The sequence below is a fragment of the Dermacentor silvarum genome, chromosome 8, assembly GCF_013339745.2.
Source record: "Dermacentor silvarum isolate Dsil-2018 chromosome 8, BIME_Dsil_1.4, whole genome shotgun sequence".
Lineage (NCBI taxonomy): Eukaryota > Metazoa > Arthropoda > Arachnida > Ixodida > Ixodidae > Dermacentor > Dermacentor silvarum.
Genome location: NC_051161.1, coordinates 34,426,550 through 34,454,341, shown reverse-complemented (window position 1 = coordinate 34,454,341; position 27,792 = coordinate 34,426,550). Strand labels below are relative to the sequence as shown.

The 27,792-nt window shown below is 48.6% G+C and overlaps 1 pseudogene; it reads left to right on the top strand.

The window, feature by feature from the left end:
• The window catches only part of LOC119461003 (glutamate receptor ionotropic, kainate 2-like), a 310,204-nt pseudogene that overhangs the window by 32,070 nt on the left and 250,342 nt on the right, over positions 1-27,792 (top strand).

Below are 27,792 nucleotides of genomic sequence, written 5' to 3'. Positions count from 1 at the left end.
ATCTACGAAATGATTAGGTACTTACACCCCGAAACACTGACAACACTCCTCTCTCTCTTTAATGCCATGTGGGCGGCTGGATATATTCCTTCTTTGTGGAAAGAAGCCATAGTCATCCCGATTCTTAAACAAGGCAAGGACCCGTCTTTAGCTAGCAGCTACAGGCCAATAGCGCTAACAAGCTGCCTGTGCAAGTTGTATGAAAAAATGATAAACCGGCGCCTAATCTGTTTCCTAGAAAGTGACAAAATACTAGACCCCTTCCAGTGTGGCTTCCGAGAAGGTAGGTCAACAATAGACCACCTTGTTCGCATCGAGGCAAACATCAGAGATGCGTTTATACACAAACAGTTTTTACTTTCGGTCTTTCTAGATCTAGAGAAAGCGTACGACACGACATGGCGCTTCGGGATTCTGCGAGATCTTTCCGCGATGGGGGTCCGTGGAAATATGTTAAACACAGTCGAAAGCTACTTGTCTAACCGGACGTTTCGCGTAAGAGTGGGCAATGTTTTATCTAGAACATTCACCCAGGAGGCTGGCGTGCCACAAGGGGGTGTGCTTAGTTGCACGCTCTTTATTGTAAAAATGAACTCCCTGTATACAGTTATTCCACGCAGCATGTTTTATTCTGTGTATGTCGATGATGTACAGATAGGTTTCAAATCATGCAACATTGCTATCTGCGAACGGCAGGTACAGCTTGGATTAAACAAACTGTCTAAATGGGCTGATGTAAATGGATTTAAAATAAATGCAAAGAAAAGTACGTGCATACTTTTCTCAAACAAAAGAGGCATGTCACCAGTGCCAAATCTCACGATTAATCAAGAGGAACTATCCGTGAGCAGTGAACATAAATTCCTGGGAATAATTCTAGACTCAAAGCTCACCTTTATCCCCCACCTTAAATATTTGAAGGCAAGGTGTCTGAAGACGATGAACCTTTTAAAAATTTTGTCGCGCGCAACATGGGGTAGTGACCGAAAATGCCTACTGAACTTGTACAACAGTCTTGTCCGATCACGCCTTGATTACGGGGCTATAATTTATAATTCCGCAACGCCAAGTGCATTAAAAATTCTAGACCCCGTTCACCATCTGGGCATCCGCCTCGCGACCGGTGCTTTCCGAACAAGTCCGATCCACAGCCTCTACGTAGAGTCGAATCAGTGGTCACTTCATCTGCAGCGTTCATACAATAGTTTTACATATTTTCTTAGAGTACACGCGAACATTGAACATCCCTCTTATTCAACCATAAACGACATGACCACTGCCACACTCTTTCAAAATCGACCGGCATCGAGAAAACCGTTCTCTTTGCGTGTGCGGAATCTTAGTGAGGAAATGGGTGTTCCGTTGCTTGAACACTGTCTTATGGCTCCAGCGAAACTGTTACCGCCGTGGCAGTGGCAGCTCATAGAGTGTGACACATCATTCGTGGAGGTCACTAAGCACGCACCAGAGGCACATATCAAAATGCATTTCCTTGAACTCCAGTCCAAGTACACATGCACAGAGTTTTATACAGACGCTTCTAAGTCACGTGACGGGGTGTCGTATGCAGCCGTCGGCCCATCCTTCTCGGAATCCGGTGTACTCCACCCGGAAGCAAGTATCTTTACGGCTGAGGCCTATGCTTTATTGTCAGCTGTGAGGCATATAAGGAAATCTAACCTTCAAAAATCAATCATATTTACAGACTCTCTAAGTGTCGTAAACGCTTTAAAATCACCCTGTAAACAGAAAAATCCTACACTCATTGAGCTCTATTCCGTACTGTGTAGAGCATATGTATCTAACCAGCATATCATTATATGCTGGGTGCCTGGCCATAGAAGCATTGAGGGTAATGTGCTAGCTGACCGAATGGCTACGTCAATAACATCGCACGCTACTAATCCTTCAGCTGCTGTTTCTGCAACAGATTTGAAACATTTCTTCCGTAAGAAATTGCGAAGCCATTGGCAACGTCTGTGGGATGCACAAACAAATAATAAGCTTCACTTGATTAAGCCACAGTTAGGTTTCTGGCCCCCCGTAACGAAAACACGACGAACTGATGTCCTATTCTGTCGTCTCAGAATAGGTCATACATTTGGCACCCATAGTTTTTTGTTAACCGGGGATGAACCACCAACCTGTGGTAGATGTGGTAAGAGGCTAACCGTCCTCCACGTTCTCCTGGAGTGTCGGGATGCCGAAGCAGATAGAAAAAAACATTTCCCTTTAGCTTACCGCTATCATGTCCCTCTGCATCCCAGTATGTTTCTTGGTGAGGAACCACTGTTTAGCACTAAAGCAGTCCTCGCTTTCTTAAATGACGTGGTACTGCATATTGTAAGCCCAACAAATTCATAGCGCATCCTCTCTCCAGAGGATGCCGCTGTGATGGTAGTTTTGTATAAGCACATGCCTCCAGGCCCTTGTGATTCAAGGGCTCTGTTTAGGCAGTAGTGCTTCTTTCCAACTACTACATCTTAAATATTTTAAATATCGTGTCATTCTTTGTCACTGCATTCTTCATTTCATAGTACACCTCATTAGTCATTGCCATGATTTTAGTGCATGTATATTTTACGCATTTTACAGCGATTATTTTTAGGCCCCTTTACAGCCACACTTCATCTACTTCTCAGAATTCATCGCTCCACTGCACACTCACAAACACTGGCATGGCGCTCTTTGGCCATAACTGGCCCTTGCGCCATAAAACACCACACATCATCATCATCATGAGCCCGTATTGGCAAACATCCATCGTCATATAATGCCACGTCGTGGGTGTGCACCCCGACCCTTCCATTAGAGAAATGCCAACAGCTGAAGCCACTTTATCATCTTCTCTGCTGCCATTTCAGCCTTCCGAAATTTAATTATAGCACTCAGAAACTACTGTGGCAGCCCAAGACTTCGCTGCAGTGTCTTTCACTGTTATTGTCCCCATCATCCTCCCATTCTCTGTTTGGTCCTTTTTTTTTCTTTTTGCATGGTACCGTGTACACAAGCTTAGGTCAACCCCCTTGTCATTTTCTAAATTAATTATGTCTCTCTCATTTTGTGAGACCATAGGCAAAATACAAAAAAAAAGAAAACGGAGTATGAATTAAACAAAGTGGGACCTGTGGGCCACTTACGCTGTTGGGGTCGCAGAAAGCGGGAGAGAGAGAAAAACAAAACAAAAGGAAATGCAGGGAGATTAAACAGGTTGCACTTGGTTTACTACCCTGCACTGGGGGAGCGTGAAGCCAGTAGAAAAGGAAAGGAAGACCAAGGAAGCACGCACGCACATAAGGCAGCGTTGACTGCGAAGTCAAAGGCGGTCGCCGAGCTCAGTCGGTTTCAAAATTGCAGCAGCGATTTTGTAGCCCCAAACGCGCATGACCGTCCTGGCCTTGGTTCCAGTATTTTTTTTTCTTTTTCCTTTTCTTTGAACGCTCTGTCGTCCACTCGGCTTGAAGCGTAACTTCATGTCTCTCTTTCATTTTTGTGAGAACAGCGTCATCATATAACGACGTCTTGCATGGTGTCGTCGCAATCACAAACGCTGCCTTGTGGTAAAACTTCTTTATAAGATGCGGGTAAACCTTCCCTCTTGACAGTACCATATGTGGAGAAAGAAACAGAAGATGAAGTTCGAGGGAAGGGGTGAAGCTAAAGCGACATCAGTGGCTGTGCTTCTTGGGGATATTCCAAGGGGAGTCTAAGATGCGTTGGTTTCTCGCTCGGCCTTGTCCACTGTTGAAATTCGCAGACAATTGTGATGCGCGTTATTATTATATGATTTGATTGGTTTGATGGTGTAAGAAGTGTTGGCAACTTTCGTCGCCACCATTTAAAGCAGCACTTGATTTCATACTGATTGTACAGAAATGAGACGAAGAATTGAACAAGTAAAAACGTACGAGCACGCATACGAACAATGTAGCAAGCGCGACAAGGCGTTTGGCGCAATCATAAATGTTCCTGCAGAGAAAACAGGCCAATGTAAAAAACAAGAAAAAATAAGAAAACAATTCCCAAGGAAATCGAATATACGACGTAGGAATTAATCAAAATACAGAGACGCTTCCACAATGAATACAGAAATGGTAAGTACCAGTTATTTAAACCCAAAAATACATATATTTATGATTAAATGAACGGGTGATTGAACATAAATGTACAGAAAAAAAACCAAATATTTCTCAATAGCCAGAAACACTGTCACTGTTCGTTAAGAAACTAATCAAACATTTCAGAGCTCTAGTTTCCGCCGGCAGTGCAGGAAGCTTGATAATGCTTTTTTGTCGAAGCCACGTGGGCCCTATAAGCAATCTCAGACGTGATGCAAAATGTCGGCTCGTTCTTTGCTGCTGCATCTTAAATAGCAGTTATGTAACTAGAGTGTACAAGAATGGGGGAGTGGGTCCAGTGGACGCCTTAGCAAGCGCCGAGGGTGAACCAAAAACGCGGAAAATGTGGCGGCGCTGTCATCGTCTTATTCTGAATCTCCGGCCAATAAACGTTGGCTCCGGCTGTTTCGGCATCACTCATTGGCTGAGGCAAGCGCGCCGGCTGAGTAGCTGTCGTCTGCTCGACGCACCGTCGTTGTTGCGTCGTTTGCGTTCTTTCCGCCGCTCTTTTTTCATTTTATTTACAATAGATCGGTGGGGAATAATCTCAGCGTTACCGCCACCGAGTATCCGCCTGTCAAAGCTCCATGCAGCTGCGGTAGGGCCTCCGACGCGACAAGCGTCCGGCCGGCGAGCGGGGCCGCTGATTCGGGAGAAAGCGACGGTGGCGCCTACTGGATTTTCAATAAAAATGCCTCAGCGCGGAGCCCTCGTTGAATCCCACTCCCCCAATCTAGTACACTCTAATGTAACTCTCTACGACGCAGTTGTATGCCCAAAGTTAGGATAACGAACGAAGAAAGAATTGCATTGGCCTATTTGGTTGCTTGCTTTTTGTGTAGAATGTGCTCATGCTCATTTGCGAGCAGTAAGTACAGCAATATAGCAGCAAACACAAGTACGCATGAACGCGAACAATTACGCGAACACAACTACGATTACGTCTTATTGTCTTATATATATATATATATATATATATATATATATATATATATTTACTAAACGTTGCAGGTCTCATATAGTGCCCATTTAATGTTGCTTTTCGGGTTTCAGGGAAACAACGACAATACATAGACTTGCAAAATTGTGAAATATTTCAAAATTCCGAAATTTTCGAAACTATTACGTGACAGGCTCTTAATGCTTACCGTTGCGCCTTAGAGCGCCTGTGCGCCTCGGTGCCTGTGCCCCTCAAGCGCACAGGAGCCGAGAGAACAGTGTAAAGTTGGTCGACGTAAGGCTATATACCGGCGCATATAATCGCCTACCTCACGCTTTAGCGTGCTTGTTTATCGTTTACGAAGCACGCGTGTATATTTGAAACAGCCTGCCGAGTGCCTAATACGGCTGTCCCAGTGCGCCGACCTCAAGCGGGGCCAAGCACCTCCTGCTGCCCCTGTGGCTGAAACCGCCACGGTACGCGCAGTGGCGCGGCCACAGAGACGAAGACGCTCCCCTCGGCCGCTGCAAGGCCCACCAGCCCTGATCAATAAGGCAATATACACGCCGTGAAACGGGAGACCGCGTACGCGCATCTTCGTGGCACTGCGGCGACCGAGACGACGACGCTATAGCGGCCGTGGTGTGCGTGCTGCTTTTTCTCCTTTTTTTTTTTTCTTCCGCGTGTGCCTGTTCCCGCTTGGTTTTCCGTACCTGCACGTACAAGTTGTTGTTTTCTCTCATTCGTTTCTTGCGTTTCGTATGTGTGCGTGTTTCTGTTCATTCGTGTGGTCTTGTGTCTACATACGAGTGCTTATTTCTGCATTTTCGTGCATCTTTGTTTCGTTTCCGTATGCGTAAACTCGTATGCGTCCATTCCGTGTGGTTGTGTGTCACTACCGACGAGCACGCGCGTGAGCTTCGTTGTTTGCTTCCGCGCGTGGGCGCGCGCATCTAAGGCATGCGTGCATTTGGTTATGCGTTTGCTAGTGCGTTGGGGCGTGTGCCCGCTTTATAGTTGCCTGTTTCCGGGCTCGTGTGTGCCGTGCATATGTGTGCGTTTTGTTTTAGTGTTTGTATACAATAGTATGCGCTTTCGTACTTGAGTTTGCACGCACGTGCGTTTGCTTGGACGTTTTGTGCGTCTGTGCGTGCGAAGCATATTTTTCTGTATTCTGCGTAACTATACCACGGGTCCCTGTATTTGGTTGCGTTCTGGTAACCGCGCGCGAACCTGCATGCGCGATCATTCGGTTGCTTGAATTTTTTTTTACTTTTTTTTGTGTATATGCGGGTGTCCGCATATGCAAGTCGCTTGTCTTACGCATCTGTTTGGTTCGGCGATTGTGCTTTTGTGATTGGTGGTTCGGCGATTTTACTTGTGCGCAACCTTTGCGCGCTCTCTTCCTTTGTTCCCGCTTACTTTTATATGTTTCCACGCAAAAGCGTGCAAACATATAATGTTTCATACCAAAGGCCGGCCGAGAGTCCCCGATAGAAAATCAAACAAACAAACAAACAAACAAACAAACAAACAAATAAACAGAAACAATCAAAGAAAGGTAGTGGTGATCGGAGATAAAAGAAAAAGAGGACGCGAATATCGGGAGAACGTTGCCCCACGGCGCCAGGGGGACGACCGAAAGGAAAAGGCGCCGAGGCCTCTTCCCAACTTTGCTCCTACGGCCAGCCACGTATATATATATATATATATATATATATATATATATATATATATATATATATATACACTTGGCCCGAGACAACGCAGGTGCGTTTTGGGCGATGGACACTATTAGGGCGATTGGGACGCAGGGGCGCCCTCAGCTGGCGTCGGGAGCAATGAAAAGCGAAGGAAGCGACCAGCGCTCGCCAACCTACGGGCACCGTTGGCTGCCCTAGACATTGGTGGCCAACGAGGTGCCTTCGTTTACTGCCGAGTCGCTTCTCTTTCGTCGTTTGTAGGCGCGCCTGTGCCCGCGTTGTAGCACAATTGGGCTGTATATTGAGGGTAAAAAAATATAAAAATTAAAAGGAGGCGATAGAGCGCAGACACTTTGAGCATAGCTGTTGTGGAGCGCTTTGTGATCTTCGCTTGTCCGGCGAGGCGTCTGTAGAAGCCACCTTCGTTGCGACTTGAAAGGTTCGTGAATGGAACACATTGCTCTAATGGTCTGTTGCGTGCAGCTCTTCGTATCTGTTATTTTTTTAAGTGAAAGTGTTTGTCTCCGTGTACGACGGCTACTTCTTTTTTTTTCTCGAAAATGATTTTATGAATAATAAAAATATAGAGTATGACAGTAATTACCATGTTTCATCGTGTTCCTCGCAGAAAACTCATCTTCCTGCGAAAAGGCTGGAGTGAAAACGATGCACGCTGGAAGCAAATAGTTTGAAGACAATGGGTGGTCTTTATGCGGCGAGCGTACACACGCCATATGCAGCATACATGAAATTAATTAACACGCTCAGACTATATACTGATACGATAAGAACACGCGGACTTGTGGCGTTAGTGCGCATAAAACAGGTTATTACTCTCAAACAATTGCCCTGGTGCGGTCACTCTCTCGCAATGCAGTTATATCACTGCTGTCAACGCAGTGCGTTGGCAAGTAAAAAAAAAGAATTACGCGCTTCAATTGGCAGGTTTTCTGACAGTGTTGATCTCTATCCATCGCATAGAGATTTTAGAACTAAACGAATGAAGCGTATATGTATGCAGCGTATATATGGACTCTTCATCTTAGAGTTTAATAAAGCAACCAAACAAGACGTTGGCGCAATTATTTTCTTAAGGCGTAATTAGGGCGAGACGACTCGGCAGCATATTTAAGCTAATTAGCAGCGAACGTCTGGGCGCGCTGGCTTGGGAGGCATTTTGACTTGACTTCATTACCCACACGTGCTTAAGTGTTTCCCTCGCTTTTATCCTGATAAAGCATTCAGATAAACAAAGTAGGCAGTGCTTTGAAGATTTCCTTTCAATTTTTTTTATTATTATTTTGCGAAGTCAGGATCAAAATGTTGTGTAGCTCTTCTCAGCCTACTCAAGTATGTAGAATACATAGTATTGCGCGTCAGACTTGTCTTAATTTTCTTGTAGTGTAAGAAAAGGTTTAGTAAGTTCCCTCAGAGAACAGAAGTACTAGCTCTGCACCGGTTAACTAGGCTTTACTCAAATTATTGCAGAACAATGCAGAACTTCTTAATTAACTTTTACAGGTGGTTCGAATGAACCGTATGGCAAATGGCGTCTTATTGCACGCAATTGGTATACGCGGTGTAAATGTGGATTGCGAATGAGTACAGCCGCTATCCAGGCATAAGTGACAATATTTCAAAGCGTTATTTCCGTAGAAAAGGAATGAAGTTTTTCCGAGTCCCACAGCAAGTTGAAAATTTGTTATCAAACCGACGCCACAGACGTAACCAGTGTTAGGGAAGGGTTGAAAGATTTAGCAGGAGAAAGACTGTGCAGTGAGCGAACATGGAAGCTCCATGAAACGTTCAATCGCTACTTTTGCTGGTTATTGTGCCATCTTGACGGCGGATGTATGCTGTATTTCCATTTTCATCTCCGGGCTCCAACACCAGCAGGATTACCTATGTCGTCATTGGCTAGATGACATCAACGATGTGAATACCTTTAGAGAAGTGCAGGTAAAAGGTGACCGCGCGAATTCATCTGAAACAGAATACACAGATTTACTACGCGAATGTAGCCAATTCTCAATAAACATTGTGCAAGACCAAATAAATGCCTTCCTGTCCCTACAGTTCGAATGTCTTAGGTCATATGGCAAAACGCTTGCGTAGGCAATAAATATTTTGGAGACGCGTTGTTTTGAATATGAGTGATTTCTTTAAGCCCGTTGAACCCTGCGGGCGCAAGCAAACCCTGATAAAGGGGGAGATAAACCTCCGCAGTGTGCGCTCCGATACCGGCTCAAACAAAAACCGAAGCAGTGTTTACCACTGAGAAGTCCACAACATACCGCACCTAAAGCTTGCAACAACTTGAATCCTCACGGTAACTCTGATAACGTCGCAGTCGTCGGTGCGCGAGCACTAGAAATGGTCAAAGAATTCACCGATCATTACGATACTCCCTTATGCGAAATTTGAGCGTACGTGACAAATTTGAGACAGACGTGTTTTCATTTCGGGATATATGGTCTGGCGCGCACAATCTGTCGCGTGTGGCACGTCCCGAACGGAGCGCAGCCTGGCGCGACTGCCTCGCTAATCGGGATATCGCGAGAGGCAGCGCGTTGGTGACACGTGGGCGCGATTCACAGCAGCCGCCGCAGACATACCTCCGCTCATGCAGTGCTTTGCTTCCGTACATGGTATCGGTGGCGTCATCGGTGAACAGACGACGCGCGCTATTCTGGCACCATCTCGTAACCATCGTCGCCGCAGAGGCCGCCTTGCGCGGCAGTACGCTTTTCTTCTGGCTTTCGCCATACCCTCCTCCTCCTCCGCTTTTTCTCCTCGCGCTCTCTTCGCTATCGCTGTCTTTCATCCCCCGCTGCGCTCCGCATTCGCTCTTTCATCCTTCGCTGTGCTCGTTCGCTCGGTTACGAGGGACGCCGACACTCGCCGCAGGAACGTTTGCCGAAGAGCGGCGCTCTAAAATGAACCGTCGTCAGTGTCTGTAAGGAGTCCAGGCCCACCTCACTGCGACTAAAATCATCGGTAAGAATGGGTGACAAACAAGAAATTGGGCTCTGTGGTAAGGGAGCTAGATATGAAACACAAGTAGAAAACAGTGTGATCAAGAAAAAAAAACAATAATTCCACATAAAAAGAAAAAAAAGGGTTAGGCCTAACACCTCCAGGAGAGCCCGTCACTCTCTCGCGGTGCGCGTTTCCTGCAACACATTAGTCCTTCCTTTCTCTTCCCTTCTCGTTTCCTCTAATGCTTCCTTTCTCCGCAATCTTCACCACTCAAAACGTTTGTTCCTCGTATTGCAACGTCCGCGCGCCTTTTCTCCTTTCACTTCCTTCCATTTCCTGCCTCGCACGTCTTCGCCTGACTGTTTCCTCGTGCATTCCTCCACTCTCGTTATCTTTTTTTTTCTTTTATTTCTTAATCTCATTTTCGACGTCGAGCCGCACTATATGGGCGGAAGTGAGCCACGCGCACGTACAGAAACACACACGCCACGCAAACACACATACACAGAACTCCTCTCGCGCGCGGACGGCCTCTTTTTGTTGTTGTTGTGTGTTTGTACCCACGCTTTCTCCCGAGAAGAAAAGAAGTGACTGAGGCAGGGCTCCACCGGTTCTTCGCAGTGGGATCGTGGTCTCGCGCTGGGGCTTGAAAGCGCCGTCCTCTGGCCCGCCCGTCGGCGCCGCGCTGACACGCTCGCTTCGCGCGAGCGGGCTTGGGCGAGCTATAGCGAGCGAACCTAGCGCATCGTCGTCGTCGTCGTCTCGCGGATTCTCCTCCGCTCGCGCTTCTCGCGGCCCTCGGAAGCGGCTCTCGCGAACCGTCGGTAGTCACCACTCTAATTACGAGAGCGAGTCATTCAGGAAATTAATGTCGGGCGAAAGGCGGGCGACGGCGACAAGTACGTTTTCCCGCGGTGTTGTGAGAGGTGGGCGGGTGGTTCGGGGTGAGGGACGAGGCGGAGAGGTAAGGTGGCGAGGGAGGGGTCGCGATGCAGGTCTTTCGCTTTCTGTCCCAAGTTTCCTTCTTTTTTTCTTTTCGTTTATTAACGTTTTACTCTCGCGCTGTCTTTGTCCTCTGACGTCGTTTTTCTGTCTGAGATCCTTGATTGCTGGGGAGGCGGCTGCTGCTGGACGCGACGAGGGGGCCGGGAACCGGGAACGGTCCAGTCAGGACGGACGTCGGGGACTTCGCTCGAGACGTTGAGAGAAAGAGGGGGATAGAAGGAAGGAGAACGTTGGGTCTCGCTTCCTGTGCGGCACTGCTATCTTTTCGCACGCGTGATTCCTTGAAGGATCCACCCTAATTAAAGCGGCCGAGCCGCTTGTCTTCAAGCAGAGCAAGAAATCCGCCTTGTCTTGCTCCTTCTGATGCGTGTCATTCGTGTAGTCTTCTCCCGCTCTTGAACGTACCAGCACATGTCACAACCTCCCTTCCCTTCCTCATCTTCCTGCACTCTACTTGGTTAGATAAATTATCTCTTTTGGCTCGTTTGAGCGTTTGTGCTGTGTTTGCTCTTTTGCTTCTCTTCGTTCACACTGAAGTTTAAATATGCTCAAGTTATTTCTCGAGATAGTCACATTTTACGTCGTCAACGTGTTCTATACTCTCGCGCAAGGCAAACGAATCTTCGCAGACGAGCAAGAACCTCCGTCGTAGCATATTGGCCGGTACATTTGTGTCCGAGCACGTGAAGAAGGAAGTCTTTATTTTTGACTGATTACTATACGCATTCACGATTCTATGCCTTGCCGACATCTCTTGGTTCTCCGATGAAGCTTATTTGCACGCCGCTATGCATGGAGCCATGTTTCGTAATGATGTTTTCTACATTCTGTTCTTCTTGGCCTTCGTTATTGGCTTGCACGAATGCAAGCCTTTGGTGTCGTGTGACTTCCTTTCATTCGATGATCCTTGAGGGCAAGGAGAGCACATTGCATAAGGGAGGCATACAAGCGTGCATTATAAACGCGTTCTAAAAACAAAGTCAGAGAACATGAAGAGTTCACAAGAGAGCTGATATATAAATTCCATTAACACAGTATGGAGAGAGAGAGAGACAGAAGAAAGGGGAAAGGCAGGGAGGTTAACCAGGTGGGAAGATCCGGTACGCTACCCTATGCCGGGGAGAGTGGGGAGGGGGAGGTAAAGTGACAGGAAAGTAGAGGTAGAGAAAGAAAGGAGCACAGACACACAATCACAGTCGGTCACTGTCACCGCATACTGTCAACGCCCAGCGCAGCAGCACTTGTAGCACTATAAACATCTGTTCAGGCACAGTGTGGAGCGTTACAATGAAGTCATTACTTGGGACATGCATGGATAAAAGAGCAAAAGGCAACGCGGAAGAGAGAGAAAAAAAAGTTGCAAGTAAGGTACGTACAAGGGAAAAATAAGATTGACCATGAATAGAATCGAATGATTCTATTCATGTCAATCTATTCATCGAATGATTCTATTCAATGAATTCTAATGAAACGCATAACTCGCCAAGTTAATATAATTGGGGGAAAGCCCTAGCAATATAATGCCTCAGATTTCTTTATTTGTGGAGCTTCACTGCTGCGTCGTCTGTGGCGCATCCCTGAAGTAATGCGGACAGCCTCATTTCCGGTTCTAAGCTTATGCTTCTATAGGTTTGCTATGCAAATTACAGAGCTACTCGGGGACCTTATTGTTCCCACAAAGGCTAACGTGGGATGGGAGAGAGCGACAAGGATTGTCTCCACCCCCATTACGAGCCCATTTATTCCGTCTATTGAAAGAAGAGGACAAGCGCAACAGTCATCCGTGTTCTTGTACTAAACGAAGGACTTCTGTGAGCTATTTCCCGCCAACAACGCATTCAGCATAGACATTCATGCAGCGACTGCGGCCTGCCAGGCGATGTTGTTGTTCTGCGCGACCGCGGGAAAGCCGCCCCGAATGCTGATTGGATACCGAGAGCTTCATTAGATTTTGCAGCGCGTATCCTTTAAGAAAGCACGTTAGTCGACGATGATTTTATGGTGCCATCATTACCCAAACAATGACGAATGCTCGCACACGTCCGCTACTCGCGCAGTTGCGCTTCCATGCGTCACGCCGAGCCAGATCGAGAGAGAGACGCATTTTAATGGATTTGGAGGTGCTTCCCTGGCCAAACGCCTAGCATGATACTGCAGTTGACTAAGTAAGAAATGGCGCATTCACGCATAGTACACAGGCACGCAACATACACAACAAGCACACACAATGATAAGAAACTAAGGTGTCTGTCTGGTCGAGGCGAATGTCTCTGAAAAACGCTAAGAGAGCTTTAGTTGCGTGCAAAGCACTACCGGCGCTGCTCAAAGGCATAAGTACGTGGTTTAACATCGCGGTGGGCCGGTATTTTATCAGTAATAAGACACTTGATTAGATGTGTGTTCTAGTGCCAGAGTCTGCCCTCGGGGCTCAGCTCGAGTGAGCACGAGACGTTTAAACACAGATTGACATCCTGCATTGGCGCAAATGCATCCGCACGATCATGCTGCTGATTTGCCGAAGACAGATGTAGCTGCCGCTCTATATAGAGTCACGTTAGCGCGGAGCAATGAGGAGACAATCCCTTAGCGCTTAGTGCAGAGCACGGTGTAAGAAGATAGGTGTTCCGACGACGCGCCCGCGCTGGGGCGAGAGAGCGGCCACTTCGTGTGACCGGAAGTGAGCGCCGCCGCTAGGGGCAGCACGTGTTCAGGAGGCCTTGGAGAAGTGGCGCAACAGTGGATAATTTACGACCTCCGTCAGCATTTAAACACCCATACCCAAGGATATGCAATTTTTGTTATTTAGACGCCAAATCCTGAGCAGGTAGAAGGTTCCATGCCACTTACAGTCAAAATACCGTCATTTCGAACACGAGAAAGTCGCGTCGTCTGCTCGAGCAGACGGCGCGCTGCGCTTACCGCTGCTCGCCGCGTCGGAGGCAATCGGAATGTCGGCAGAAATATAAAGGGACGCTCCTCCAACCAAGTAGAGTCGTTTTAAGCAGGCGAACGACATATATTCATCGAAATAAAGCACTTCTGCCGTGCGTGCCCATAAAAGCGTCAGCAAAGTGAGCGAAAAAGTGGCCCCCAGAACAGGTGCTACCCCTTGCGGCAGTGGCGTGCGTAGAGTCCAGGTAGAGTCACACTAAATGGCCGCGCCTCGCGCCGCCGTCGGATCACCTTCCTTTTTACACCGTGGTGCAGAGATGCTGCGCTTTGATGATGGTACATCGATTGCTAACAACGTCATTATTATATATACGCGTCCAGCATGATGATAACGAAAACACAAAGCAATAGTGACGCTTCATTTACGGAATGGAACCTCGATGCCACAACGCGACGTGACTTCTTTGACCACTTATACTTCTTGCCTCGTCTAGGCGGTGATGGCGGGGCCAGACACCGACGTTCCCCTCTACCGCCCGCAAAAAGGCCGACCTGTTCCGCTTTCTCTTTCACGGGTACAAGGGTAATACTTTTGTTGATGATATCACTCCTCTAAAGGTACCATACGCGTAGAAACAAGAACTAAAAAATTACCAGCGCTTCCTTGAAAGAATGAAACTGAAACCTGAAATCATTCATTCAGGATTCTCCCTTCCACTCTGTTCCGTGTCATGCGGCGCTGCCGCGTATTTGCTTCCTTTTCCTTTCTGCCGCAGGACGGGGATGATACGCAATCCCTCGCTCCGCAACAAGAGACGGTGGGCTTCTGCTAAGCTCCTCTAGTGCGTAGGCATTCACTGCCGCTGCTGCTGCTGCTGCTGCTGTTTCTACTGCTACTGCTGCTACTGCTCTTCGTTCAGCTGTTAGTCTGCCTATACGGTAGGCAAAGAACACGACGACGGGAACACCGACAACGACGGTGAAGAGTGGGAGTTCTTGCACAGTCTCGGTGTACTTTTTTCCTGTCTCGCCTACGGGAACTGTGTACTCTCCTCACTGTCTTCCCTCGCAACTTCCCTGTCTCCTCTCACTCTTTCCTTCATCTCATTTTCCCCGGGAGTTATCCTACGCGTTCTCTCTGCTCTACACGTTTCCAAGGAAACCAACGCCTCAACGTTTCCTCAAGGCTTCTTGGGTCGCTCGTCTCGGATGTCTTTCCCTGAGCGTGAGAGTCCTCCTTAACACCCGTCCTAATATTTATTCTTTTTTTTCTCTCTCTCATCCGCTTCTTTCCTCAAACTCCTGGTTACCGCTCGGATTCTTTATTACCGCAGCTTCGTTTAAGGAGCACGACCTCTTTAGGCGCGAAGTGTGTACTTATGTTTCTAGCTGTCGTCGGTCTTATTGTTTTTATTTTAGTTCGTGATTTCGTGGCCACGGTCTTGCTGCACCGGAGATCAGTAGGGCCCACTGCAATGGTGTTACAGCTCTGCGCTTGTTTTTTTTTGTTTTTTGTTTTTGTTTTTGCACTTTCATGTCTGGAGCGGAGTGCGTCGTCTTGAAGTTTCCAGCAATGATTTTATTTTACTCCTCGAGTTCCATTAGCGCTTTCTCGTTTCAGCGGGTCCTCGCGTTAATGTCACCGCTCTGTTATTTTTTTCGTTTTCAGGGGCGCTTCGTCCTCTGATAGAGGATAGATAGTTCGTACTGGATACTGAAGAGGCCAGATCTACTACTGCCAGCACGGCTTCCTGCTTCAGATGGGGATTATCGAAATCAAGTGAAAAGACGATTAAAAAAGGAGAACCATAATGGTACGCCACACACACACATACACAAACGGATGTAATCAAGAGGCAAAGAGTGTTCAATAGCTCAGTCTGCTGTAAAAAACAAAACAAGCAAAACACCACCGCTTTAAGGGGAATTTCGCCCTTTCTGATCTACGGTGTAAGGAAAAAGACACAGCTGAAGCTCAAGACGTCTGCTCATACGACTAATATTTCTTTTACATTGAAATGCGGAAACAATGGGCTTACGTGTTTGTCGCACTCGGTTACGTATGAAGATCGCAAATAGTTGGAACAAAGGACCGATCATGGAAGTTCAGAGATAAATGAATGCCTCTGGGTCCTTAGACGCGCCGCCTCTTTGCGGCATCCTTTGTGATTTCGGCAGGAGTTTGTGTCTCCTTGAGAGAAGCTTTTCACTCGATCCATCTGCGCCAAGCGGAAAACTACTTGCATGCGTATGTGCTTGCTTTTAAGTCGGGGAGGGATAAAAAATCTGGAAAAAAATCTCGCCCATTCTCGGCTCACCAAATCTTTTAAAATGAGCGAACAAAGTGATGTGCTAGACATTCCCATTTGAATCATGCCTTCAACGCACGTCATCGCTATCTCGTCTTATTTGTTCTCAAAGCCTTTGCGCGCAAGAACGCAACGTACATGATGTCTCCCCGCGACATGCCTCTGTACCAAGACCGGCTGCCCCTTTGTGCTGCGATCGTTCCCAGACCTTACGTTTGTTTAATTTGCTCATTTTAAAGATACTTCCACCTTAGGAGGTGAAACGCAAGCTTCAAAATTGAAAGAAGTATCTTTCAAAAGTGAAAATAGTGAGCGAAGTTACTCCAGTCTGGCCAGTGTTAAAGTGTCTAGTATAATTCATATTTCCTTAAAGTACAGTAGAACTCTGTTGCTCAATTCTTCCCAGCGCCTGCGGTTTCTCTCAGGCCTGGAACGTTCTAACTGCGCAATCGCGTCTAAGATCGAGCAGTCGCAGTGTGTTTTCAATTAACCCAGCCGAAAATCCCCGAGGGACCGGTCGGCTCCAGCTTGGGTTCTCGACGCCTCCAATTGGTTTTCAACAAAACCCGCCGCACTCCGAAATGTCTACTGCTTTCTTTCCAGCTCCACGTCCCCAGTGGAATTCCACTTGGCGCTCCGATTCACTGCGGAGACCTTTCCCCAATATCGTTTCTTCTCCGCTCCGCGAACTCTCTTTCGTTCTGTCGCTGCTGCTACGCGCCGAGCGCTGCTCGAGCAGAGGCGGCGTGGAGCAGTAAAAGAGCCGGGTCACGCGGCGAGAAGCCGCTGGAATTGAATGTAGGCGTGGAAGAGGTTCGCGGGAGATTACGGGAAGAGCAACCTCGACTCAAAGACTAAAACACACACACACAGAGAGAGAGAGAGAGAGAGAAGAGAGAAAAAGAAAGAAGTGTCAAGATGAGTGCGAAACGAGAAACAGCAAAACACCCGTTAGGAAGAACACAAACACGGCGGCGATTAAAGCGGATATTGCGGTGCTTGCAACCAGGGCAACTTGCTTCAAAGAGCGCCGGCTCGTCGCGGCGATAATTAACGCCGCTCTCGCTTCGCTCATTTCGGAGCTCGTCGCCGACGTTGACGGCGCGTTATCGTCGCGCGCGCACCGACGAACACGAGTGCGTCGTCGTTGTCGTCGTCGTCTCGCCTCCAAACGCGGCGCGATGGACCACGTCCTCTCGCACACATTAGTAACATTAGCGTGCCTAGCTGTAGCGACAGTGCAATCACCGGTTGCTGCTCCCGCATTCAGCATCAAAACCGCTCCTCTGGCAAACAACTCGCGCACGCCTTGCTTTCCGCGACTCCCGGACTCTTTCTTCTAAAGAGACATTACCCGCGCCATCCGTATCGGGCTTCTCAGCATACTATATTTTTCCATCACCACACGCACAAGTTTAGTACGCACGCTGTACGCCCTGACCGCCGTCATCTACTCAACCGTTCTCCTCTGGCTCATTACCCCACATACCAACGTACACCCTTTCTACACACGAACACGGAAAACTGTTACCCTATTCTTTCGCTGCACTGCGCGCTGTCGAGTAGAGCACCGCTTCCAAGCGAAGCAGAGGCGAACCGGCGTTTGTTTTCCCGCCGTTTGCTGAACGTTCCCCCAAGGGCTGTTCTTCCAACGGCCTCCTTTCCTCCTTTTGGTTATGCCTCTCTTTTCCTGTACGTTTCCCTCCCTCTCACTGCTTTTCCCCATTGCCTTCGACAACTCGTCTATCCCATCCCTACTACCCTTGTTTTTCCCCCGTGTTCGGGAGTACACATAATCGCGCTACGGCGAATTCCCCTCGTTTCGTTACCTTGCTCGCCAATCTGCTTCCACTCCCACTACTGCTGCTGCTACCACCGCTGTTTTCTCTTTACTCGCACAGGCGCCTTCAAAAGGCGCCGCGTCTCATTGACGCCCAAGGGCGCTCGGGCGGAACGTGCTAAACCGTAACGCGCCAGCCCGGCACGCTCTCTCGGGCAGCAACGCTCATTCTCAGCTCCCTACAGTCTTCCCTTGCATCTACCCCTCCCTTCGCACCTTTCTTCCCTGTCCGCCGACGACCCTCCTCCGAATTTTTCCCTTCATTGTTTTCTTTTCTCTTCCGCCATGCCGCCTTTCCCTGAGCCGTTGCGCGGATGAGATTTCCGCACACCGCGGCGAGCTCTGTTGTGTTAGATAACCGCGTCTTCGCCCCGCGTGTGTGTATGTGCTTTCTTTCTTTCTTGTTTTGTGCGTGTTGTCCGGTGAGCTCCTCGCTTATAAGAAGGAAGCTGGCGCCTCTTCCTCTCCGTCATCCTCGTCATCCTCGTCATCTTCTTCGCCGATTCTTGGTTTTCTCCGCGTTAAGCCTCGTTCCAGCGTCGCCCGCACTTGCTTCGAGCTTCTTTTTCCTTATAGCTATACACCGGACAGCCCCCGTGTCGATTGCAGCCCATTAATGCGACAAGGGCAAGAAAAAAGAAAGGCTCTGGGGAAGACACGGTCGCACGCCTGTTAGCGAAACAAAGTGCGTGCAGTTGGAGTAACGCTTATCTTCCTTCTGCCTCACTCTAAGCCGGAATGTTCGAGTGTATGTTTACTTCGTTGCCTTTCAGCTCGTCGCTCCAGTTGTCTTCGACTGTTATCCTTCATTAGTAGGCGTTGAAGTCGAACCACCGTTTCTCATTGTTCAGGCGCATTTTCTTTTATCTCTCCTCCTTTTAGTATTGCTAATGTTTCGTGCCGTCTGGAGGCTTCGTCCACAAGCTTCGTACATTAGGTACACTCGTTTTGTTAACAAATATTCGACCTGATTCTTTTGAATAATGAGCGAAGGTTAGGTGGAATTTACCCTCTTTCCTAGTAAACTGTGTCTGACAAATTTGATACATTTTTTCTCGTTGTCTTGTCGAACGTTCAATGTCACATGGCTATTAAAATAAAGTTAAAGGAAACGTTACTAATTATGTGTGATACTCGCTTACGCTATTTTTCTCGCTTGGCGTTTTTCATGAAAAAAGCGTTTGTTCACTTGTTCCCTGTGCATGTACGTGCAGCTTACCGTGTTATGAGTTAAATCCACTTCAGGCGGCAAACAATTGTGTTCGTTGAAATTTAGTTTGACCGAACTCCTTGCGTCTTCATAACTTTGGAATATGTTGAGCTGAAGAGCTGAAGAACGAATGAAGAATTCTCAATTCTTCAGTAAGTTTTGTCAAGTTTACGGAAAGTGTGCTTTACGACGGGAGAATCCTGGTGGCAGGCGAAGTAGCCATGTCAGGATTCAACGAATATAATCGTGAGTTTTGTAAAATGCAGGGAATTCCGATGTTGTAGTGTAATGCTACGTGCATGGGAGTTAAGTTGCCGCGTGGCATCGGCTTTCGACGAGGGTATATATACGCGCTGATATTGCATGCAACGAAATACTTGAACTCTCTGCGGGTACGTCTGATATGAGAACGTCAAGTATTTCTTGTGTATCTTACTTGGACAGCACCTATCCAGCCACTTGAAAAAATACGTCCGATGTAAAGCAATGGAAGAAACAATCAGAGAGAGAGAGAGAGAGATAAGAAAGAAAGGCACGGAGAATAACCAAGGTATTGCCTGGTTGGCTACCCTACATGTGTGAAAAGGGAAAGGGAGAAAATATATTAAGGAAGGAGGAGAGAAGAAAAGTAATTTTGTGCGCGCTTGCGGATGAAAGTTCACTCATAACACTCATAAACTCATGATTGACGTAACAAGCGCTCATCTTGTCAGGTTGTCTTGAAAACGCACATTAGCGCTTTGGTGGCCTTTGCATACTTGAGGTCTTCGGCCAGGGTCCCAGGATCTTCGCTTCCGAGAACGGTCTGTCGTCTAAGCGGCTAATACTCATACGCAGAACATGCGGCGAAGAGCTGCAGGATGGACAGTGTTACAGAGTGTGTTCTATGGTCTCCTCACGTCCGCAAGAGTTGCATGCGGTGCTGTTGTGCTGTTGGCCATTCTGATGAGGAATAAACAAGCGTTTGTGAATGTGACGCCCAACCATAGGCGGCACTGTAAGTGGCTTTACGACGGGAGAATCCTGGTGGCAGGCGAAGTGGCCATGTCAGGATCCAACGAATATAGTCTTGAGTTGGTAAAATGCGAGGAATTCCAATGTTTTAGTGTAATGCTACGTGCATGGGAGTTAAGTTGCCGCGCGGCATCGATTTTCGATAAAGTTATTGGTACGCGCTGATATTGCAAACAACGAAATACTGGAATTCGCTGCGGACGCCATACTGACACTCAGGCCAAACATCTAGTTACGTACCTTCCAACTGGTTTCACAAAAAATCGCTACTCATATTTTAAAACTTGAAGCAAAGTTCCGAATAGGAATGTTCTGAGATGTATGCGTCAATGCATAAATATCACTTGTCTGTTTTTTTTATACCGCTAGGTGCACTATTGCGCACCCAGCGGCTAAGGGGGATTGTTTCTAAATGGTTTAATAGTTTATCGCTTTCCTAACAACGGTGTCTTGTTTTCTTGTAAGACAAACCACTCGGTACAAGTACTTATACAATTATGATAATTTCTTGCAGTCCGTGTTTTGCCCACGTCATGAACATCGCGTGTCAGTGTTGAGTTGTGGAACGTCCTATTACTGATGTCTATGAATAAAAACAAAGGCTTCCCATTGGTGATAGTGTAACACGCGGGCCTTTTCGGCATAGCGAGAACTTGCACCTGAATGAGAAGGGTCAGAAAATATTTAAGCATCACATTTTCTCTTACCTAATAAATAAAAAGAAAGGAAGTGATCTACTTTCTCACTCTTCCAATCCATCTTCCATGTTTGAATTCTATGTTTTCCCGTGACCCGTTCTTGTTGTTCTATTTGGCAGCATTGCTCTCTCCCTCATGGCTCGTAGGAAGAAAGAAAACAAAGCACGTACTTGAAGAGAGCAATAAAACCGCGCACGAGGTTCGTGTTCCATTACCGCTTTCCTCTCCCTAGTGAACAAACTCGTCTGTTCTTACTGTCGCAGCACGAAGCGTGAAGCGCATGCAGCTTGACAAAAAGAAGAAAGGAAGAGAGAAATGAAGGAAATAACTGGGAAGAAGAATCACTCGCCCATGAGCAGTTCCCCTAGCGACCATTTATACACCTCGAAAGCGGCAAACAAGAGAAAAAAAAAAAAAACATGCGCCTAGACGAAAAAAAAAAAAAGAACAGCAAACGACATCGCGGCCGTCTCCACACACGCAGGGTAACACACGCAGCAGGCAGCTGTGGGCCGTTAATGAAATGGCGGCTACAACGGGGCCATACAGCGGGGCAAGGCGAGGGCATCGAGCGAGCCATGTGTGTAAGAGCGCCAAGCCGGGGCACCGTGCCGCTGTCCCTGGAAGGCCGTTTGTGCTTATACGTGTGGTCCTTTTTCGTGTGCCAGGGGAATGCCCGCATGAATTCGCCCGCGTTAGCGCGATGCCGCTCGCCAGAAAAGGAGGCATTCCCTTCCTCGCCATTGCTCGGTCGACGACGTATGAGCCCCCTGTATACCTATACGTATGTATACGGTATATAAGTACATGCGTGTTACGCGACGATGCTGTATGGCGGGGCATAATGAGGCGCGAGCAGTCGCAGTCCCCTGTAGCTGAGAATCGTTCCACCGTTGGTCGTTTCTGCTAACGCTGGCCGAAAAATGGTCGTTGCGTTTAGCAGCGTCTAGCATTTCGACTGGCTAGACATACTATATTACGGTCTTGCGCTTTTGCAGCATGGTCATTCAATCTATAATTCTGTGCAGCTTGTGCAGCATCAGCAGCGGAGGTAGACCTGAAAACCGTGCGAAGGCCCTACAAAGTTTTTATGTCAGTGTATTTAAAGTCGGAATACGTTTTGCTATGTTAGCAATTAAGCTAACGAGTCCATTTATTTTAGTCTAGTCGTGGTTTACAGACTTCGACGCTTATGCTCCCAGGTTGTCTTCGGTAATAACGGCATCAAGTGCCCCCCCCCCCCCCCCTTTCACTTACACAGAGTCTGCGTGTTGTCTTTCGAGGGCAGTCGATGTAAAGTGTAAAGTTGATGCAAAATGTAGGCCTTCTGTAGACATGCTGTGGAATTCTGGCTTTGCACTTGATGTCGATTCCTGTCTATCGGATACCTTGAACCAGCTGTTTAGGCACCTCCATATCACAAACAGACATTTTCCCCGTTGTTTCTCTTTATAGCACTCCGCAGTTTCTATATAGACCAAAGGACAACTCTCCAGAAAGATACAACAGTCTGCAAGAAGTTTGTAGGGCATCTAGACTGACAGTATTTATTTTTTCAAGTACCTAACTCCGACTTTGTTTGTTATGCGAGAGACGGGATGACGCTCCGCGTTATAGCAGCTATGCAAAAGCAATGCGTTTCTGCTCACGCAGGATCTCTCTGTAAGTAAGTGTCACGCTTAATCACTTCCAACAAAGCACTGGATTGCGTTCATGGAACCCCGTGAAGCTGCTATTGCAGTACCTTTTGGTTCCTGTCCAAACATTTGTTTTTCCTTTGTAGAGATGCAAACCCGAGTCTTTGGGAGGCATGAAAACAAGTGACTTAAAAAAAAGTGTTTGCCTTCCATGAACAGACAGTTTATAGAAATGCACGCTACTCTAACAGCAATACAAGAGTACAGTCCCCCCCTCCAGATTGCAGACTTAAGTGAATTCAACCGCGCTAACTGCTCGGCAGTTGTTGCGAGGAAAGGGAAACGTTAAATACGCTTGGTTGAGTAGGAATTTCCTAATCTCAAACTGGCGCGTAATTTACTGTAATTTCCGCGCCATATCCCCCCTCTTTGTATGGGTGAGGAACGGAAGAATGGAACGTTAAACGAATCAGTGTGTCGAAGTTTTCTTCGCGAAAAGAATGAAGCAATAACGAGCGGCATCACTCTAGGTCAAAACGTTCCCTGATCATTTATACATGACGGATTGACTACGTTGTTCTTTACCCGCTGTTGTAGCCCAGTGGATTGCGTTGCGCGGCTGAGATCGACGTCGCCGGTTCGACCCCGGCCACGCCGTCCGCAATTCGATGGGGGCGAAATGACGTAACGCTCATGTACTTATATTTAGGCGCACGGTTAAGAGCCCCAGGTGGTCAAAATTGCTTCGGTGTGCCCCACTATACTGTACCTCATAGTCATATCGTGGGTCTGGCATATGTAGAACCCCAGAATTTGATTAATTTTTACGTTGCCCCTTTCTCGCGAACTGCGCCCATTCAGTAATATTTTAATTTGCCGTGTATTTGTGCCTGCCGATGTTACGGCATAACGGATTGCGATACCTTCAAACAAAACTACGCATTTCACTCAGCTGCTTTACACAGTCTGTTCGATACGCATTCTGTGCTCTGCACTCTCCTCACCACCTGCATTCTTAGATGACTGTCCAGGCAACAAGTGCTGCTCGCATATAATTCTACCGGCTCCGTACGTACAGAATAGTATAAATTCATTTTTTCTTTTCTGGTTCTTGAGAACCTGCACTGAAACATCTTGACGTTGGTGACCTCACCAAGATGATGCACTTGGAATTACTTAGGAGGGTTTTTTTGTATGTGCCGACGGTGCGCTTCTCAGCTAAGAATGCGACATTCGATGCGATAACTTTGTCGCCGCTCGGTTCACGGTATAAATAGTAGGGGAATTTGCCGAGAAAAGCGCTATCTACTCATGATGCAGTGCTTCGGCGTGGCCGCGGTTAAGTTCCCGTGCTCCAAGACACGTCGGCATTTCGGCACGCTCCCGGGTCGCTTTCTTTTTATAAGCAGATACGCGCACGTATCGCACGGAGCGCGTTATAACTGGCGCCGCCACGTCGCACAATTAGCTCTCTCTCTCTCTCTCTCTATCATTCTTCCAGAGCGTCCTCTAGGCGAAGAGACACGCGGGGTGGGCCTCTCTACGAAAATACGTCTCTCGCCGTGATGCAACGCAGCTGTCTTGCAGAGTCAACCCCCCACCGCCTCACAACCAACCACGAACCACATGACCGCGCGCTCCTGATCTCAGCTGCTCCTCCCCTCTGCAACCCCCACCCCCCTTTTCCCCAGGCAGTCGCTCACCGAAGCCGCTGGCGGTTTTGTGCTGCCACGTCTGCCTTTTGTTGCGCCGGTTTCGGAGCGCGGTGCACGCGACTTTGACAGAAAGCAATTACGCCGCTCTGTAGGCACGCGAGAAACAAAGTCAGCAGTTTCCTCGCGACGAGCGCATACCTTGGTATTACGGTGCTTGAGTGGAAGCGGGCAGGCACGGCAACTTTGGCGCCGCAAGTGTTGCGTACGCTGGAAGTAGTATGTAGTGCGATGAGCACCTTGAGGGTGAGAACCGTCTTCGCGGCCTGCTGCGTCCTCTGTGTTAGAAGACTCGACTGAGCACATTCAGTTGAATGACGAATGATGGTTTTCATCGTTCGGCCACAACTTTTGTACGTGTTTCACGTTATTTCGCAGGTGTTGTCGCTTGTCGTGAGCTCAACACTGATAAATTTTCTTTTAATTGCGCCTTGATTCTCTGTATTTAATATATAACTGACTGAACAGAGTTCTGAAACTATTTCCAGTGTACTTCCTATAGCTTATAAAAGTTGGTGTTTTCGACCCGATATGACAGCTTACTAGAGTTTATTGAGGTCCACATCAAAGCTGACATCACAATGACTCTCTCTCTCATTTCTCGTGCTTTATTTTCATATTTAGACGTGAAACGATTGTCAATGGGTTGGTCAGTCTGCACTGGACCTCATCGTGAGATCAGAAACGCAATTCCAAGAGAGCAACTACACTCTGTACTCCAATGTTGCCAACTATATATCTAAGGTCAATTGCGTGTTGCTTCATAAGTAGTACTATATACGCAACTCCAAAAGCCGTCTTAATCAATTCTATGACCCTTATACCAGTAGCGGTCTCGTTTGTATTCTGAACAAGTAAACTTCATAGCAGCTAATTAAAGTGCTGGCGTCCTCTTTGTCTAATTTCTTGAGCTACAGGGGGCACTCTGCTTCATCACTAGGGTTATGAAACAAGTTTGATTTTTGCATGAAAACTTTGCGTCACTGCCAAATACCTTTTCTTAATGTTCCAACACCTTTGCTGTACTTTCATACGCTACTACCAATATACTGGCTGGCTTCTATCCGTTGAGTTAAATAAGGGCGAAGGTATACAGGAACAAGGTGTGTAACGCTGGTGGCTACATGTCGACTTGTATGTGTCCCACCCTGCGCTTGCTTTCTTGTGTCGTCATTTGGGTTCGTCTGCAGTCGCGCTTTTGCGCATAACTGGCGCGTGCATTCTTGCTCGCGTGCATCGTCACGTTCCTCGCCCCTTCAGCCTGACTGAACCTCAAGCTCTGTTTCGTTCGCCTCCCGCTCGGAGAGCTGCGCGCGCCTGCTTGTCCTAATGTCCCGCCTCTCTCTCGAGAGAGAGGTTAGGGTTGTGTCGTCGTCTGACACCCGAGAGAAACCCCGGACTACGCAAACACACCGCGTGCTGTCACACACACGCGCGTTGCCGGGCCGACGAGCACACGCACATCCTCCGGACGCCGTTTCAACTAAGGGTGAAGGAAGAGTGAAGGACGGCGGTATATATGAAGGGGCGGCAGCGTTCCACTGGCTGGCGCCATCTCACCGACTCCAGAAATGTGCCGCGTCCTGTGAGACCTGTCTAGGGTTAGAGATTGATGCTCAGTGCGGCCGCTCTAACCCCCTTTTTTCTCTTCGTCTCTCTTCGGCTCGCTGCGCTCCTCTTTCGTTTGTTTTTCCCCCGATCGCCTCCGCTTGTTTTCCGTTCTTGGTGCTGTTGTACTCATGTACCTACGTGCCGTGCCTGTACGCCAGCAATGTCCTGCAGCGCCGCGAACCATTCTTCATTGTCGTACCGGGCTCAGGAGGGCCGCGCCCGAACGTGTACATACATATATATAAACCTCCGCAATATCGAGCCTTCCGGTTAAGGCGAGCACGCGTCAGGGAAAATAGCCCAAGGGCGAAGACTTGTGTTCTCCGGCCCACGGTGTGGAAGTCAATCATAACGGACAGCTCATTCATTTCTCTTTCTTTCATTAACTCCTTGAACTCGAACACGAATCTACTTTCAAGCTATGATCACTGAAATCATTGAGGAGCAAGGTAGCGCGAGCCCGGTGATTGATGCACTGGCGACAGGTCGCTTAGTGTCCTGTCTGCAAAATTTAATACATGCTCAACGTGAAAGAAACCCCGCGAAGTGGCTGACAGCTTGAATGCTGTTGACTGCCGTACGGCTAACCGCAACTGCAAAACTAACTAAGAAAATTAGAGAGCGTGATACGGGTGACCGAGCGAACGAGTTAACGAGTCTTTAACGGAGCGCGCAAGGCGCGACATGCGTGTGATGTGTGACCTACTAAGTGATGGAGTTAGTGCGAAAGTCAGCTTGTGAGTTGGGGAACGAAGAATAACCCATTGAGCCTATATAGCGCTGCGGACGCCTGCAGCAAGAAAGGACAGTGAGTATCAGCGAACCGGTTCGCTTTACCGAAGCACGCCAGCGGTGCACGGCGACTTCTCGGCGGCGCGCGCGTTTCGGCCGTTCCGCTACGAGATCCGAGCCGGCATGAGCCTCAAGATTGATGCTCGCCGCCGGGATCCTTTCTCACAACCCTTCCTGCCGTCCTTCCACCTCACCTCTATCCCGCGCGCCGCGCTCGGCCGCTGCCTCGCTTGCCACCTTATCCCCCCGGGCCATTCCTTTTCTCGCGTCCACGCTGGCGGGCGCGTTCGCCTTTTCCCCCCTTTTCGCCCTCCGACTGACGTGCCAGGCCCCGCGGCTTCCCCACGGTGCATGCAGGCGCAGTGGCAGCAACAGCAGCGTGCTATAAAGCACGTACCGGAAGCAGCAGCACCGACATGGCGGCACCAACGGCTGATGCCGCCGGCGTAGCGGCAAACGAGAGCCATGTCTTCGACCGGCTGGAGTTCAGTGCGTTGCGGCGAAAGCTGCGGCTTTCCTTCCTCGTCCCGCCCCCAAGCTCTCATCCGAAAAAAAAAAAAAGGTGTCCAACTGCATAGCACGTAGACAATTTCTTTCTCTGTGTTGGAATGGAACGCAGTTCAGTCGTCATCTGCGTCTCGCTACCCTCCAAGAGCGCTTCAGCGCGGCATCTTTCTCATTCCACGTACCCGGCTCAGTAGAGCGGCTTCAGAAGAAAGTTGCTGTTAAGGAATCTCTAATGCGGGACTATACGCGTCTCGGTATACGCGAAGAAAAGTGCGGGGCTCCCCCTTTTTCACGCATCTCTAGCATGGTCAGTGCTGCACGGAGTTTCGTGCCTGGGCTGTGGAAACAAAACGCAGGAGTGCGAGAGAAAGAGAGAGGGAGAGAGCGAAAGAGAGGGCGACGCCGGGCACCCCCGATCCAACGTCGCACCTCGCCGTGCCGCAAGGCGAGACGTGACCGGGACGCCCGATGAGGGGCTTCGCCAACCGCGGCCGCTTTTCTTCCCTTCCTCCCGCATTGTGTCCCGTGGGCGGCACACAGCGGCGCCTCGCCGGAAACGGATGTGACGGATACCTTTAATCATGCCTCCGGCGAGCCCCGGGCTCCCCGCGGTGCGCGTATAACATTAGTGTGCGTCGTACGCTGCCTGTCCTCGGACCCCCCCTTTCGGCCCAACCCGTGCCTGGCGCGACACCGTCTTGGGGCCCGTGTGTCTCGCATGCCGACGCCGCGGGCTTAGCGGAGTGAGACGGAGTACGGAGGTTACACGTCGCCGGTCCACGCCTCCATGCGTCAGACGTCCGTGGTCTTGCCTTGCGGCAACGT